The 18,670-nt window shown below is 45.5% G+C and overlaps 1 protein-coding gene across 1 annotated transcript in view; it reads left to right on the top strand.

Annotated features, from left to right (window-relative positions):
* The window catches only part of KCNQ3 (potassium voltage-gated channel subfamily Q member 3), a 274,082-nt gene that overhangs the window by 166,001 nt on the left and 89,411 nt on the right, over window positions 1-18,670 (top strand). The window lies entirely within an intron of this gene.

The following is an 18,670-nucleotide window of genomic DNA, read 5'->3' on the forward strand; positions in this document are numbered from 1 at the left end:
TTCTGGCAACCCTGTTCATAAATTAGTACGCAATCCGTTCAAAGTTGATGTCGATTCATTGCCAAAAGTATTGAAAGAACAAGCACTTGAAATGAAATATGATTCAAATGTGGAAGATAATCTCGAAAACTCAAGTTTGGAGGAATTTTGGATAAAATATTTCCCAATTTACTTGAAAGTTGGAGAAGAAGCGCTACGTATTATTCTTCCGTTTTTTTCGAGTTACCTCTGTGGGGAAAAATAGCTTTTCAAGTTTAGTCACATTAAAAACGAAACAAAAATGGACTGGATGTTGAAAACAATTTCATTGCACACTTTCATCTTTCAAACCTAGGATTTCCCAACTCGTGAAGAAAATGCATCATCATCCTTCACATTAAATTCGTTTTGTTTCTGCTATTTGTTATGTTATATTACATTTTTATTGAATGTTTGTGCCAAGAAAAACTATTTGTGCTTATTTTTCATTTTAAATAAAAATTTGTATACCAAGTTTTTGTGTTTATTTTTAATTTTAAATTATTAATTGATTTTTTTTGTTAAAAGGGGGGTTGGATGATGGTAAAGAAGAGATGGGGAGGCATGAGGGTTTCTCAAAAATAAAAAAGGGGGCATGATGCCAAAAAGTTTGGGAACCACTGGCCTAGACATGCTCATCAGTGACCAGACCAGACGTGATGCCCCTACTGTCAGCTGAACAAATTTTACAAACAGACCAACAAAAAATGTAGATGGTATCATGAGCAAAACCCATTTCTTCAGATGAATGGAGCAAGGAGTCCAGAGTTGCGAATATATAGCAGAAAACGAGGGGATGGGGAGGGAAAGAGAAGGGAAAAATGGTCAATTGGAGTGTTGTGTTTTCATTTACAGGTAACTTGGCGACCTCTCTGAGACTTAAGTTCAGACTGGAGGAACTTGCCTAGCCTCCTCTCTGTAGCCCTAATCACATCTGCTGGTTCAAAACTGGGCTGTGGAGCCAGACTCCTCTGTTCAGTTGCCAGCTGATTCACTAGAGAAGCCACTTAACATCCCTCTGCCTCTGTCTATGAAATACCAATCTGCCACACATCATAGGGCTGTGGTGAGCTGTAAGTGAAGTTAAGCTATTTATTTTCATGTGTTGGAGTCTAGAAACTCTGGAGTGGAAAGTTTGGTAAGCATGTTCTCATTGTGTCACAGGGACTGTTAATTGATTGCTGGGAAAGTGTTGATTCTGCGGTAAATAAGTAGGCGTTGCTTTTATTTTTATGCATCAGACATGAAAAAATACCATCTGAAGGTATCAATAGGGGGCTAATGGAAGCACTGCACTGAGAAAGCTTTTCTAAAAGACAGACTAGCCTCTTTACCTTACCATAAGATCACATTCATTATTTTCAGGGCCCTGCTGTGATTGCCAACAGTCAGATTTGAGCAAATGAGCAGCTGCAACTATATTTTTATCAGGACAATGAACACAAGGGAGATTGTGATGCTGTGTGTTGTGATGAGCTCAAGAAGTAATAAAACTAAATCCTTGTTTACGGAAACAAAAATGGCATTTTTGGTAAATCATAGTAATCTAGAAAGCTGAAATATGCTAGAGTCTGCAACATGCTCCACAACCAGGAATTATCGGTCAAATAATGTATGAGAAGGTAAGGCCAGGTCTACACTGAAGGGGAAGTTAGAAAAAAAATGCAACTCCAGCTATGTTAGTAGCTGGAGTCAGCATACCTTGTTTCGAGTTTCCCCACAACGTGAGACCGACAGGAGCAAATGCTCCCATCAGCTTCCTTTACTCCTTGCTGTCACGGGGCAGACTCATGGCGCCTCCTTCCGGTAGCACTGGGAATTAGCTCAGATACTCACAGGATGCCTTCCTCTGCCGGTGTCTCCCCATGTCCTCACTCCATGCACTCCCGTCCGGACCCATGTCGCTCCCAAACTGTGGCCTCCAGCAGTGCCCACTCTAGTGTCTCTTGACCCCCTTCCGGGGGAGGGAGGTATTTATCAGTCTCTGCACTCCAGGGTCCTCCCATCCCAGGGAATACCCAGTTCCCCTCTACCCTCTTTGCCTCAGTGACCCACCGCCAGTCTTCATCTAGCCCCTGCCTCAGGGGCATACTACAGTCTGTAATGGCCACTCATCATTGGCAAGGGGGTGTGGATCTGCTGCCTTTTCCTATCCTTCCTTCCCCAATGCTGCCCTACCTTCAGGAAGCCAGATCTCTCCTGCTCTCCAGCCAGAGCAAGTGAGTCTACACTCTCCCTCCAGGAACCCTTCTTTATACAGCCTCCAGCTGAGCCCTAGTGAGCAATAACTACCTCAGCTGGGGCTTCACGCTCAGCCCTCAGTCAGGGCTGGGTTTTTGCCCTTAAAGGGCCAGTGCAGGGCAGACACCCTGTCACACTTGCAGAAGCAGGAGTACGGGCCACTGATGGAGGCACTCTCTGAGTTCAATTTAGCAGATCTTAACTAGATCCACTAAATCGAACTGCAAAAGAGCGATTGCAGCAACGTCAATCTTCTATTTTAATGAAGACATGGCCTAAGAGCCTTAGAGATACTATGGGAGAAGATATCTGAAGATCAGATATTAGGTCTGAAAGAGAGATGGCTTATTTTGCAATTTTGTTGTTTTAAGGCTACGTTGAGGATGTAAGGCCTTCTACTAAGAATGCTGGAATATGAGTGTCACACTGCAGCTAAATATACCAAAGGGACAGGGATATTCCATACATCTGATGTCAATGGTTGGTGTGATTCATAGATATGAAGGCCAATAGGGACTATTATGCTCAACTTGTCTGACTTCCTACGTGTTACAAGCGGTACAATTTCTCTCAGTGTCAAGCCCATGCCTTCTGGTAGAGCAAGAGCATGTCTTTTAGAATGGCATCCCAATTCTCAATGGCAGAATGATGGAGAGTCCACCTAGCCTCTACACTATTACAATGCTTAATTACCCTCATGGTTAAAAAAAGCCTGCTATTTTTTAGTCTGAGTGTGGTTGTTCATCTGGGAAAATAGGTACCTAACTAACACAGGTCTAACTTGAGCACCTGAATTTGAAAATATGGCCTCAGTGACTTGCCAGTGGTGAGCCAGTGAGTCACTGAAGAAACGGAAACAGATTCCAGAAGCCCTGGCTCCCATCCTCAGTCCCTTAAGAGCAGTGGTTCTCACAATCTGTCCAGACCCCAAAGTGGGTCGCCACCCAGTTTAAATGGGGTCACTAGGGCTGGCATTAGATTTACTGGGGTTGAAGTCTTTGCCCCACAGCCGGGGTGGGGGAGAAGGACTCAGATTACAGGCCCCCTGCTCAGGGCTGTATGGCTCAGTCAGATTGATGCTTTAGTTCCCCCTCCTGAGATCCTGTAGTAATTTTTGTTGTACGAAGGGGGTCACGGTGCAGTGAAGTTTGAGAATCCCTGCTTACGAGGATATAAATATTAAAATTAAATTCTAACATACGCTAATAGCCTTAGTCCCTATGGTTCTCGTCACCATTTGATTGTTTCTGACAATCCATTCCAAATTGGAATGGAGACAAAATGACAATTATATTACCTAACAAATCACCCAATATCCTGTCAGTTGTGAAGTGCTGAAGGCAAATTCCCTTCCCAAATATGGCTGTTGGCCAGGACTCTGAGGTTCCATTCCCATCTTTGTTTGCAAACGTCTCTTTGGGCCAGATCCTGAATTCCTTACTCAGGTTTTACTCTGCCGCTTTGCAGGCAAAATCCTGACTTTGCTGGAATTTGGCCTGCTGTAGGAGCCAATGAGTTTGACTCAGTAAACTATGAGAGAGGATCTCAGAATTTGGCTTGTTAACATTGTAATTAATATTTTGCAAGAGCACCCCAGATTCTGTGATAATTCATGTGAAGACAAATGGCCTTTCAGAGTTTTAAGGTCCGATGCTGTATAACATGCCTGGAATATCTCTCTCTCACACACAGATTCACTGTGGTTTTAATAGGATTCCCCATCCCGGCAGTTCTGTTTCCAGGACTGTATTTAGTTTCTGACTCATCAGTGCATTTACCTTGTGTTTGCACTTAACTTGTGCTTAAATCCTCTTAACTTAATGGGACTTAAGCAAGTGCTTAAATGTAAATGCTTTTTTGGGCTGGGTCCAAAGTGCGAAACCTTGACAGTGTGAAAAACAGAGTCCCTCTGGCCACAGTTTTTATTTCATTGGCATGCTATGAGAGGGAAAAAAATACTAATTTCTGTGAGGTTCTATAGTGATAGGGACATAACATAGGTCTGAGTGCAAAATTTTGAGTTGTATATGTCATAGAGAAACTAGACCCATACCATATTCAGTTCACTGCCACAATAGAGAGCCCCTATTTCTAATAGGTACAACTTTTTTGTAGTTCAGCAAATAGTGATACTAGAGTTCTCTGATTATTGTAGAACTTTACCAGAGCTGACTCTTCCTAAGAAAAGCTGGCATTTACTTGCCCACAATGAACACCTTGCATTGCTATGGTACGCTGCACTTAATTGGAGAGCGATTGGACACCATTGCTAGGTGGAAAGTTTGGGGTTTTGTCCTGAATTTAAAGCATAACTTCTGTTGCCAAAGTCATCATGTTTCTTCTGAGCATAGGAAGAGAATGACTAGCCTGGTAAAGAGAGTATTAGAAAGAAGAAACAAAACATTTGATTTAAATCCACCGTTTCTTTAGAATTCTTCAAGATAAGTGTTCCATAGCTGTAGGTGTTTACTAGCTGAAGATTCATCTGACAGATAGCTAAAGTTACCTCCATTTAGTGGTGCTATTTGTCATGTCCATATTGGGAGCACACTGAAGTCTTAATAAACTTGACAAGTTGCTTTTCAGTATGTAGTTTACTGGATATTTAAAGCACCTCAGGAAATACAAGTGAACATGTTCCTGTTTTCCCAGCACTGTGCCTTGGAGGTAATTACAGAGAAAAACAAGGGTTTATACAACATTTTGGAGGCTATTTTAAAGAGCAACCTTTACTATACAATCCTTACCAGACACTGCTTTAATACAGAATTCGATGAGCTTCTTATTCCTATCATACTGAATTTCTAAATACTGGATGGATGATTCCATTATCGTGTGTTCTGTGGGCACAATAGATAACCAGGGGCAGTAAAAATGAGCAATGCCATAACATTCATGAACAAAGTGGTAAGGTGGAAATGAATATAGCAGGGAGCTCTGTTTGAAGTAGACTCTCTGGAGTATTCTGTGTATTACTTAAGTGCACACAAGCCTCTGCTCTTTCATCCTGTTTGCCAAAAGCCTGTTTTTTGTTTTTGTTTTTAAATTTTGCTAATATTGGGATTTTTTTTAAAAAAGTGTTTCCTTTACGTTAGGGGGGATGTATAAAGTCAAAGTTTCCTACAAAGCTTCAAATGACGTGCAAAAGCACTGTGCTGATCTCAAGCCCAGAAGAGAATACAACTGAAGACAAGCAGGGCTATAGGTATGGTAATCAGAGATGCGGGGACTGCTGCATCACATCCAGCTTCCAGCCTGGCACCCAGGGTCCCAGATGTCTCCCCACCTTCTAGGGTTCTGCTGTTGGCTTTGCACCTGGGGTCCTGGCTGCTGCCCCACACACCTGGGGCTCTACTGCCAGCCCTGTGTGCTGGGGGACTTTGCTGCTGGCTGCCCTGCATTCTGGAGGGCTTTCCTTTGACCCCATGCCCTGAGTCCTAGCTGCTGGTTCTGTGCACTAGGGCTTTGCTCCGAGCCTCAGCTGTTGGGGGAGAACAGGATAAGGGGGAAGGCATGTCAGCACCTCCACTCTTAAAAATGTTCCCGGGCCACTGATACATAGGGTTGGATACTGATGATAAGAATTATAATTGCATCCTGTATGCTCACATTGTATTGTTCAGCTAGGAGGATTCCCAATTGGTTTACAAATTTAGAGCCAGACTGATCCCCTTTCTCACAGTGAGTAGTATCTGGCTCCCGATAGTCACACAAAAAGGTGTAAGACAACTTGAGTAGTATGCGTCACAATCTGCCCTTTACAAAACCGACTTACCGCTACAAATGACACACAAGAATCCATTTGTTCCTCACTGAGGCACAAGAGCCTGGGGCATGAAACTTGGGAGTGCTGCACAATGGTTAGAGAGAGAAAGTGAAGCGTAATTTATGCATCTGAAAATGAAGGGGAAATTTAAAGTAAGTCTTATGTCTTAAGGATTCGGCTAGAACATTAGGAAAAATAACTCCTATAATATGCTACAGGATCTTTAATGACGGTGTGGTCAGGACCTCTGTTTTTCATCCAATTGATTATACTTCCAGTGACACAGGAGTATCTGATGCAGGATGTTGGTCCAGAACAGAGTCAGAGAGAGGTGGACCACCAATTGAATCATCATCACCCACAACTCCCTGCTTTTCTTTGTGTTGCTGTAGCACTGAGAGGCCTCAAATAGGCTCAGGTCTTGGTTGTTCTGGCCATAAAATAAAAGCTAGTGACCTACTGGGAGAAGGGCATGGCTAAATAGGAAGAAGCCACACTACTGACTGAATGTAGAGCACAATGGAGGAGGAGGAAAATTGGAAGACGATGGTGACAGCAATAGAAAGACAAGAGTTTATTGATTAGCCAAGTGTACAGTTTTCAGGCTACATGTTTTTAGGGTAAGATAAACGAATGGAAGAAATGAATAGATTTCTGTTCCGAATTTTTCAGATTTTTGAAATTTTGATGAAAAGCAGGGAGAAGTTTTAATGACATTTTCCACAAAATAGTTTTGTGGGTATTTGATCAGCTCCGTTAATGAATCTATAATTCCTACCTTGCCATAATCATAACAAGCATGCTCTCATTGCTTTTCATGCCTGCTTTTCTGCATGTAAGTTTCTTGCTGCCGATTCAGTTGCTAACCGGTGACAAATCACTTGCAATATAGATCTGCACTGAAATGTCACCTGATTCAGAGCAGGTACTTTGTTTGTAGCCAAGCTCATATCAGCTTACTTTATTGAACAAGGGAAGGCTTACATTTATTTTTACTCCTTTTTGTGAATGTTAGGTCTGCAATGTCAATATAGCTCTGGGCGAATCAGCTGGATTTTTTCCATGCTAGTGAGTTATCAAGAGAATTGTTAACAGAGCTTTAATAGCAAGACAAACTTCTCTCGACCTTTCATTATTTTATATACTTCCATCATGTCTCCTTTCTAGACTCAGGAGCCCTGAGGTGAAATTCTGACCCACAGAAGTCAATGGAAGATTTGCTATTGACTTAAGTTGGGCCAGGTTTTCATCCCCAGATTCTTCACTATCTCTTCCCAAGTTTGTCCATGTCGCTTATTAGTTTTGTTGCTCTTGTCTGAACCTTTTCTTTTTCTAGTGTGTGTGTGTGTATATGTATATATATATTCAAATTTAGATGGCATAAGCAACCTGCATGTTCAAGATACCATGAATTTACATAACAGCAGAATCCTTCATTATTTATTTTTCCTCTCAGTTTCATAACACAATATCTTGTTTGTGATTTTGACCCCTTCTGAGCAGTGAGCATATGTTTGAAAGGAGCTGTGCATAGTGGTACCAAGATCCATTCTCAGAATAACTTGTTAATTTTAGGAACTGTCAGTGAATATGAATAGCTGAAGTTGCTCTGTCAAATAGGCACTACATTACATTGCATTGCATTTCATGCGCTATTCTGCTGCCCAATTGCATAGTTGAATTGCATCGTACTGCAGTCCCCACAACCCTCTCCAAACTGATTTAATGTATGGGAAAGTGTCTGAAAGCAAAGGGTGGTGGGTTAATTTAGTATATGACTCATCTACAGGCATGTCTACACTAGGAAACTGTTTCAAAATAACTACATTCAACTTAACTCCTGACTTTATAAAATCAAAATTGTGTGTCCCTACTACAGGGAAGCCTCAAAATTAGTCTGAAGCAGGTTCCATTAATTGGGTGCATTCCCTTGACTTAGAGTCCCAGGAAGCACTGGGGAGTAATTAGTACGAATTCCTCTAAGGAGTAGTTATTTTGAAATAGTGGCACTGGAGCATCCACATGAAAGCTATTTCAAAATAACTATTTCAAAATTAGCATTATTCCCTGAGAAAATCAGGAGTATAGATTTCAAAATAAGTAGCCTGTTATTTCAAAATAACAGGGTTGGTAGTGTGTACGCTCCACTTATAAATTCGACCTAGTGGGGATTATTTCAAAATAAAGTCATACTGTAGACCAGGGCTAAGAAATTATCCCCCACTGTCAGCAACCAAAATCCCTTCTTCTCAGCAGAAAACCCAAAGCTTTAGCTAGTTTCGAGATGGTACATATTTGGGAAGTAGCTACTTTCCTAAGGGTTTTTTTCCCCATTGCTCAGTTTCTCCTGCTTAACCTTGCAGTGAAGTCCCAGTTTTATGCTTGATGAGAACCAGGTCTGTTGACACATAAACAACTGGTGTGGTCACAAATTTTGCCTATGGCTTCACTGAGGGGTCAGACAGGAAAGAGAGCGACAGCAAAGAAGAACACAAATCCCTGGAGAAATGAGAGAACGTGACTAGCCTGTGTAAAAGGTACATGGAATCATTCAGTCTGATAAATGCATGAGTTTTTTTCCCCAGCTCAAAAACACCAACTTGACATTTGGTCTCATATTTATCATCGGTGAAGTTAATGGAGAGTTTGGCTTGCTATAAAGGATAAAAAAATGTCCAAGGAGGCAAAGAGCTCAGACCATTGAAACACAGAAGGCCCATAACGCACGCATGATGAATATAGTCTTTACAGAGTATTAGGTCACAGATCTGGCAGCTGACATTTTAGTTGGATGAGCTTCAGCAACCTATGCTAAAAGAAGCAGATACATAATTTTCTAATGGCCTGACCCAACACCCACAGAAATAGGCAGGAGACTTTGTGTTCACTCCAATGGGAAATGGATTGGGACAGGGATGGAAGTAAAAGTGAGCACTTATTCACAGCTCCTTCTGTTAACAGGACAGTGTACTGAGAGAGAGCTTCCTCTTCTACTTCAGTTCACTTTGTTCACTGGATTCGGCCCATACTGAAAAATAGACACAGTCCAGACTTGTAGCCAGTTGCCATCTAAGCTGGGAACAGAATGGACCCCAGGTTTTCATTTTAAGTTATGTAGCTCAGTACGTATCATGGTCCAAATTGTACATTCAGTTTTTAAACTGCATTGAATGCCACATAAAAACTAATGGTACATTAGGACCCTGGGTAGCATGGTAAAAGGAGGACTACTACTGCACCAGAACAGAGCAAAGAGAAGAACAAGAACTGCAAAAGATGAGAGAACAAGGATAGAGAATTTCCAAATGTGGCTTGGTCTTGTTTTGTGAAACACCCAACAGGGCTATAAATTTGCTGTTGCTGTAAAATGCAGTTCCTAAGGGACGGCAATGCAGTCATAGCCTCAAAACACAGCGAAATATGCACAATAATCAAGCACCGTAAAATCTGCCTGCAGGAAAAAGCACATTCATCTCACATGGAATCTATGATGCGGTTTATTTCTCGTTCATAGTGTGATATACTTATAGAAGCACCTTTCACCCAAGGATCTCAAAGCAATTGACACACACCAGTCAACTCAGCCTGACTGTATCCATCTGAAGTAGGCAAGCAATGCACCCCAATGGCAGAAGCCTGCTAATGACTTGTCTGGGGTTATGGAGTGAATCAGAAGAAGAGCTGGAAAATGGAACCCAGAAGTCATGACTCCTATTCCGTCTGTGTGCACATGCTTAAGAACTCAGTGATGATCAGCTACTTAACACTGAGGCATCCCATCAAGTAATTGTGAAAGGCAAAGCAACATGATGGCAGTAAGGAAATCAGGTGCCAACCAGTATTTGCTATAGTGCATGATGATTCTAACAGCCCATTATCTTCAAATTCAGTGAACCTGCATCCTCAAAGCACAGATATTCACTCAGCCCAGATGCTTAAGTGGCAGTTTCGCCCTTGCAAGTTGGCAGTTGATGCTAATTAAGATTGCTCTAGTCTAGTGTTTCCCAATTGGTGCTCCAGGGAACCCTGGGGTTCCGTGAAGCAAAACTAGGGGTTCTGTGAGGAGCTGGCACTCCCCTTCCCCCTCTAAAAGAGAGAGAGCCAGCTAGCCAGCAGAGGCATGGGCAGTGAATTGTATGGGCTCATGGTGCCCATGTTACAGCAATATTTGGAACTGGAGTGGGCCCTGGACCCCCCGCGCATCCTCCTACCCCGGTCCCAGAGCGTCTCTCCCCCAGCCCTGGCCCTGCCATGCGCAAGCTTCACTGAGCTCCTCCTTGCTGGCTGCTGCTGCCCTTCGCAGCATGCTCAAAGCGGTAGGCGGGGAGATTCCCGGGCGTGACATAACGTCACATCCCGAGATTTTAAAACTGCTGGGCGCTGCGTTGCGCCGTGTGGCTAAGTTGTGGGTTCAGAGTCCGGGGATGGAGCGCAGAAGTTAGGGGAAGGGCTGGGAGAGGAAGGGGCTTGTGCAGAGAGAGAGGGGGAAGAGAGGAGAAGGCACCAAAAGGACAGGGTAGAGGAGAGACAAATGCCAGGGGGCCAAGTGCAGACAATGAGGAAAATGGCAGGAGGGGAGGTGTCAGTGGGAGGGGGACAGGGTGATGCTGGGAGGGAAGAGGGTAAGGGCATTGGGGTCTAGAGGGGGGAGGGAGAGGTGCTGGGAGAAGGCTTGAAAGAAAGGGTGGGTATGAGGAAGGCCAGGATGGAGCAAGTCATGTGTGAGGGCACAAGGACATGAGGGGAACAGGAGCAGAGGGTGGTGAGGGGGTGGGCATCAGGGAAAAAGAGGGCAAAGGAGGTAGGGGCAGTGAGGGAGGAGGAGGCAACAGGAGGGTGCAGGAGTAAGAGAAGGTGCAAGTGCCAGGAGATTCTGGAGTGAAGCAGAAGGGCAGACACCTGCAGGGGAGGGACCACCACTAGAGGAGAGAGGCAGGGCAGGTTTGTAGAGGGATGTGTTAGAAGAGGGGATGAGGAGAGGTAGCTCACATGATCAGAGTGGGGCTACTGGAGGAATGGGCACAGGGAGGAGAGAAGGGCTGGAGAAGGGGGAAAGGTTGTAGGAGGGCTAAGGGCAGTGAGAAGGGCAGAAGTCAGGACAGCAGAGGAGGGTGAGGAGTTGGGAGGCAGCAGGCACCAGGGGAGCTGATGGAACAAGGGGAGGAGACATGGCAGCAGAGAGAAAAGGTAATGGTTTATGAGATATTTATTAATAACTTGGGTGCCACAGTGACACATCCAAACAAGCCACATGAACTCAGTACTGGTGCACAACACAATTCATTTCGCTCATGCGAGGAAACTCTTAGGCTATGAATACACTGGCGGTTTCTTGTGCTAGAACATCTTGCACAAGAGTTCTCGTGCAAGAACACGTCCACACTGCCATGTGCGAGCTGTGCTTTTTCACAAGAGCATCTATGGCAGTGTGGACGCTCTCTTGCCCAAGAAAATGCCGACAGCCATTTTAGCCATTGGGCTTTCTTGTGCAAGAAATTCATGTTGCCTGTCTACACTGGCCTCTTGCGTAAGAACAGTTGTGCAAAAGGGCTTATTCCTGAGCGGGAGCATCATAGTTCTTGGGCAAGAAGCCCTAATTTCATACATGAGAATGTCAGTGTACTTGCGCGAGAACACACGGCCAGTGTAGACAGGAAGCAAGTTTTAGTGCAAGAGCGGCCGCTTTGGCGCAAGATCGTGCCAGTGTAGACACAGCCAAGGGGAGCGAGGGAGAGAGGCAGGCAGGGGCAGGGAATCAACTCTAGCTCAGCATGTCTGCATGGTTTGGGGGAAGGTGTAGGTAAATTGAGCTCAGCTGGGTTGCAGAGTGGGGAGGTCCGGGGAGCTGAGCTGAGCTGGGCTGGGCTGCGAGGTGGGGGTGGAGTTCCGTCCCCCACTTCCCTCCCAGATCCTGCACCCCATCCCTATCCCACTCCTTGGCAGCTTTGACATCCACCCTAGCACCTTGCATCACCTTGACCGTGGCCCCAGCACCCTGCCTCACACCCCAGGACTCAGCACCATCCTGACCCTGGCCCTAGCACCCTGCCAACCACGCTAGCACCCAGCAGCACCCTGCCAGTCACCCATGCAGGACCATGTCCCTGACCCCAGCACCCTGCCACCTGTCTGCCCCAGCACCTTGCCACAGCACCCCGCCACCTGAGTCAGCATCCTTCCACCCAGCAGCACCCTAACCCCAGCCTCAGCTCCCACTTTCACTCTGTCCCCTGCTCCCACCAGCACATTTGGGATCACATTAGTGAGGCTTGGGGTTTTTTGGAGGGTTGTTGGGTTTTTTTGCATCTCACTTGTGTGGCCCCAACTGACTTTTCTGTGGGTCAGTGACCCTTGACTCAAAACAGGTTCCTTGCACCTCTCATAAATAAAGACAATGCTAAAACCTTTTGAGTTTGACATAATATTTTATTTAAAAATGAAGCCTGTCCAACAAGCCCCCATTTGGGGCCAAACCCCCATCTCACTGCAGCATCATAACACTCCTGCACCACCTGACCCCAAATCTGAGCCTATCATACACTGGAACCTCCTGTCCTGAGCCTCTTACATCCCCAAACTCCTGCATCCCCACAGCCTCAGTCTTCTGCCACTACACTCCTGCACCATCCACACATCACAAATCTGTGTCCTGAGCCCATCATACTCACAACCTTCTTGCCCTGAGTCCCTCACATATCCAGCCCAAACTCCTGCATCCTCACATCCACAAGCCCATAGCTTGCTCAGCAACCCCAACCTTCCACCTGAGCCCAACACTCTTGAGCTTGGAGCCCCCTCCCTGAGCCAACATCCCCTTCTCCTGCATCCAAATTCACTCCCAGAGCTTGTTCTTCTCACCCCTTCCCACACCCAAATCCCTCATTCCCACTTCTGAGCCTGCACCTCCTGTCTCAACCCAGGGAAAGTGTATAAGGGCTGGAGATAGCAAATGATGGAGAGGAGGGGAACAGAGCGGATGAGGCCTCAAGGAAGAGGGTGGAGGGGGGTCTTGGGGAAAGAATGTGATTTTCATGCATTGGTGGGGATTTGCATGAATTGGTGCCCCCCCCTTTTTTTTCTTGAGAAACCTAGGGGTTCCTTGAAATTCTGAAAAGGGTTCCTCAGCCAAATAAAATTGGGAAACACTGCTCTAGTCAGAGCTCCATTAAAACACGTTTGCATTTGCACACATTTTTACTAAACCGTCTGATCCTTGTCATAGAATCATAGAGCTAGAAGAGACCTCAGGAGGTCATCAAGTCCAGCCCCCTGCCCAAGGCAGGACCAATTCCAACTAAGACACCACATCCCCAAGACTTGTTTCAAAGGGGATGTATGTTGGAGGTGGGAGTGGTGATGGCCAAGGGCCTCCTAAGCAGCTTCATGCTCTGTAGTGGTAAAATACATTAGTAAAAATTCCTCTGCTATTTGGGGAAGCGGGGAAGAAGGGGTCTGTGTGGTGACAGGAAGTGGCAGCATTTTTCTAGACTTCTCTGTGTGTAACAACAACAGTGCTTCTACTAAATTATACTACATTTCATTTAAAGATGCTCTAAAGCTTCAATGGGGTAGCTTAGTTAGTCTGTAACAAGAAAAACTTGAACAACAAATAGTCTTTAAAGTGCTACCAGACTAACAAAATCTGTAGATGGTATGATGAGCTTTTGTGGGCTGTGCCCACGAAAGCTCATCATACCATCTACAGATTTTGTTAGTCTTTAAAGTGCTACCAGACTATTTTTTATTTAAAGATGTTCTTAGTTTTCAGCATCAATTAGACTCTAGAACATCCTGTTTTTGATAATAGCGCTACTTCCATTTCCCACCTGGGTAAACTGAGGCTAAAAAGACTCAGGACTCGTTTAATTTCACTGTGAGTCTGCAGTAGAGCCAGGAATAGAATCAAGTAGCTCAGTCTCCCAGTTCCTTTAACTAACCACTAGACTCTCTTCCTCTCACTGGCAGTATGAGAGTTTTGTAGGAAGTGCTCCCTATTGAGTGCTCCAGCTAACGGTACATTCAGAAAAAATGTGTATAAATGAAGTGATGTGAGTCACAAGGACATTGCCCTAGAACCTGACACAAATCCGCAATCTCAGGCATGAAGAATAAACAATATCAATATAGTCCCAATGTGAACCCCCAGGGGCAACCCTGAGTATGGAATCCTGTGGTGACTGACACAGTGATCCTAGTTTCTGATATAGCAACGTAAGGCTGGAAGAGATCTTGAGAGGTCATCAAGTCCAGACAGCTGTGCAGAGGCAGGACCAAGTAAACCTAGATCATCACAGACAGGTGCTTGTCTAACCTCTTCTTAAAAAACCTCCAGTGATGGGAATCCCACACCTCCCAGTTATGTTCCAACCACAAGCACGGTCTGTGTGCTTCCTAAAGGCAAGGACTGCTCCAGTCACTAGCAGTGGAGAAAGATGGTAGCTATTCCACTGGAGAGTGCCCTTCCACAGAGGAATTCTGGAATTATACTTCCGATGAATTCTCTTGTCATGTAGCTCCATGCCAGCCACCCTACCCCTCATGCGGCTTGGAGCACGAGGCCACCATGCAGCTGTTATGACACAAACAAGTATCAGGAGTGGTTTACAGAGAAATTAAAACAACCAGGAGTCTGGAGGCACCTTTAAAGACAAACATTTATTTGAGCATAAGCTTTTGTGGGCGAAATCTACTTAATCAGATGTATCAATGCCCAAATAAATCTGTTTGTCTTTAAGGTGTCACCAGACTCCTCATTGTGTTTGCAGATATAGACTAACACGGCTACCCCTGAGAAAAATTAAAAATACATCTGACCGAAAGGAAATGACATCACAGAAGCAATTCACGTTATCGGTTGCCGATATCCCATTTGTTATTATTTCACTTTGACATGTGATGTGTCGGGTTGATTTGGGAAAAGATTCTTTTACTGGCAAAGAACACTAATGGAGCTAAAATCCAAACTGTGTCCAGAAGAACGTGTTACGATGACCTTTAAGAGCACTGCTGCACTCATTGACATTAGTAGCTGCTCAGAACATCTGCCGTAGGCCTACGCCATCGGGAGATCAGTACTGACTGTTCTTCAAATACTGTGCTGCCAGAAGCTGGGTAGCATTTGGAGAATTAAATAAATGGAGATCACTTATAAATGAATAAAATATTAATCACTGCAGGAGAATGAAGATGACCTCTCATTGTTTGAAACTGATGCCCCAGTATTAGTAGTTTTCCCTTTTGTCTGGATTAGGTAGTAAGGAAATATTCAGGGGTGTACATTAAGGACCATAAACCATCAGTCAGGTGAGTTACATCAGGAATGGATTTGGCGCTAAAGTCTTTGGCAGATTATGTTACCTGAGGGCTAGATTTTGGTACTAGGAGTTATTGCTACTGAGTTCACCTATGAGAATAATTGATGGTTTGGAGTTTGTGGCTAACCTGAAAAGAAAAAAAACAAACAATTTTGGGTCAAATGATGTATCTTTTTTAACAGAAATAAGAACTCAAATTTTCTTTTTGTTTGTTCAGTTTTCGGGGGCTTTTTTCTTTCCTGCTCCCTGTTAAATCTAGCTAAGTTTCTAACTGAAAAGTCCAAAATATTTTGTTTCTAAAATGTGGAAAGGAAATGTTTCAACTTTTTCCAATTTTTTTTCTGGTTTGTTTGTTTGTTTGTTCAGCCAAACCTGTTTGGGGGAAACCTGACCTGAATTTGCAAGTGGTTTTGGTTAACCCACAACTACGTTTTTAGCATTTTCAACTAAATCCTGAAAAAAAAATCCCTACCGCCATACCTCAGTCCTAAGAAGTGACTCACTTTTTGTGCTTGAGTAAGTCACATGACAGCTCTGATCTTCACTTCATCTGTTGTAAAATGAGTTTGCCTGCCGCATTGGACATGCTGGGATATGAAACTCATGCATGTTTATAAAGTGTTTATTACATTTTGCACTTCTCTGAGTGTGTCTGCCTCTGTTTCAGACTATAAAATTATATATTTTTACACTGTAAACTCTTGGGGACAGGAACAGTCTTCATTGTGTGTATACAGTGCCTAGCACAATGGGGTCCTATTCCACCATTAGAGGTTGTATGTACTACTGCAGTGTAAATAATAACAAATTATAGACAACAAAGACAGTAGCTTACGGAGTCCTGCTATGTTTCCCTGGTTAGTGCAGAAATAGAGCTAATCGTGATCGGACATGATCTACACTGACTCTGTTATCTGAAGCTCAGGGTATTTTGGTTAAAAATGTTAGTATATATGTTCCATTTAATAAAATTTGTGACACTGCAGTGAAGGGGAGAAGTGACTCTTAAACAAAGATGCTGAGCATTTTCGACTCGGAAACCCATGTTACATTTTTTTTTCTGTTTGCAGTGTGGTGGGATTGTATTACTCGAGTAGTATAGAGAAAGATCCTAACTGAATTGCAGTATTTTATCACTATTACTTGTTTATACAGCGGCCCAAAGTGTGCTGAGTGGCGTACAGACAGTTAAAACAGCCGTGCAATCTTTATAGCACGGGTGGGCAAAATCAAGCCCCGGGGCTAGATCTGACCTACCAAGCATTTCTCTCCAGCCCACGCAGCTGATTAGCAGAGTGTGTATACTGACAGCCAGCAGCATGTGTTCAGTTGCCCCTCCCCCCACCTTGCTCCAGCCTACAGCCCAGCTGCTCCAAGGATTCTCCAGCTAGCTGTGCACAGCGGGGGAGAGCAGATGAGGGAAGTGGGGAGTACTGAAGTCAGGGTGTTCCCCTGCCCCTGCACCCGATCTCTGCAGAGAGAGTGAGAGACACAGTCAGCAGAGCTGCTCCAATCTGAAGTGTGGATGGTAAGTGACTCTGGGCAGTGCAGAACGGGGGGAGGGAGACAACCGAGCAGGACAGATTTCCCTTAAAGCAGCAGTTTCCAACCACTGGTCTGTGGACTGGCAGTGGGCCATGAATCCCTGCCTGCCAGGCAATGCCCCCAGCTGCTAATCAGCCCCGCCTGCTTGGGTTCCTCATGTAGCATCAGGGTGAGTGGCCCAGCAGGCAACTGGGTGAGCTGCAGCTAAAGCCAGGGCTGCAGTGATGCTTCCCCTAATGGGGCAGAGGCACCGTGGCTCCCTGTTCCTGCTCTGTTGGCGGCTATGCGGCCCAGCTGGCAGGGCCGTGTGATGGGGAGCAGCAGTGCTTGGCCCGGGCCAAATGCCACGTGGAGCCCAGCTGGGCCAACACTCAACAGGGGCGGTAGCCAAGTTCCACATGGCACTTTGCCCCAGCTGGGCGCTGTGGCAGTCGGGCTTCACGCAGTGCTTGGCCCCGGCCGAGTGCTGCATCTGTGTTCAACAGGGACCCGGCTGCTGCGATGCTCAGCTGGAGTCAAGTGCCATGTGGAGCCTAGATTCCATGGTGCTCAGCAGGAGTCTGGCATGCTGCGGGCTACATGCAGTCCTCCCTCTGTGCAGGGAAGTGCTCTGCATTCAGCTGGTGGCTGGGAGGCACTGGCAGGGCTAGGTGAGGGGGGCGGGGCAGGCATGGGAACTGGGGGGGTCTGAGATGGGGGAGCTCACAATGAGGGGCACTGTGACATCCAGGGTAGGGAGCTGGCACTGGGGGATATTGGGCGTGAGGCTAGTAGTGAGGGGACTAGGGGGCAGGGCTGGCATTGGGGACAGGGCTAATATTGGGGATTGAGGGCTAGTACAGAGGGACCTGAGGGTATTGGGTGCCTTGGAGCTCTGGAAACAGGAGGCTGGTACTGCGGTGTTTGGGGCAGGAGGGCTGGCACTAGGGAACTCTGAGGGCGAGCAGCTGGCACTGGGGTGATTGGGTGCAGGGAACTCTGGGGTCAGTGGCTGGTGCTGAGAGGGGGTAGTGGAGGGGTGAGGGGCTCTAGGGATTGGGGCTGGCATGGGGGGCTAGGGTATTTTATACCACGGACTGTCAAACGTATTCACAAACTTTTGGCAGACCAGTAACATTTTATTTGCATATTTGAATATTCATTTACATAACAAATAGGCAAATATTCGAATAAAGTGTTACTGCTCCACCAAAAGTTTGTGAATGGGTTTACCGGTCCCCAGTATAAAAAATGTGGGGCTCCACTGCCTTAAAGAGGCAGAGCATGGCTTCTTTCAGAAACTTACCCAGCACCAGCCAGCACACGCACTCTGTGTCACTGTCACACACACAGTCTGTGCCACAGTCTCTGTGCCACATACACACTGTCTCTCATATATACCCAGCCACTGTCTCTCATATACACTGCTGCACGCACTCAATCTGTCACAAAGTCTCTCTCAGGCACAAAGTGTCTTGCACAAACTCTCTTTGTAGCCCCCATCCCCATCCCTTTTGTCCAAGGCCCCGCCCCTTCCCGGGGGCCTGGAGCCAGCCCATAACCAAGTATAAAAAAATCATCAAGTAGCCTCCCTGCGAAAATTGTTGCCCACCCTTGGATTAGATGATCTAACAGTCTCTTCTGGCCTTACAGTCTGGCCTTACAGTCTTTTCTGCAAGTGGCATGTGGCACTAAGTAGCCTCTGATGTTTGCATGAGCAGCCTGCTTGATCCCAGAACTAACACTGAGTGAGTGGGGGTGGCACAAGGGGAGCAGCTCAGACATGCAAAGGGGCTGGCTAGGACCA

The sequence above is a fragment of the Pelodiscus sinensis genome, chromosome 2 (assembly GCF_049634645.1).
Source record: "Pelodiscus sinensis isolate JC-2024 chromosome 2, ASM4963464v1, whole genome shotgun sequence".
NCBI classification, from domain to species: Eukaryota; Metazoa; Chordata; order Testudines; family Trionychidae; genus Pelodiscus; species Pelodiscus sinensis.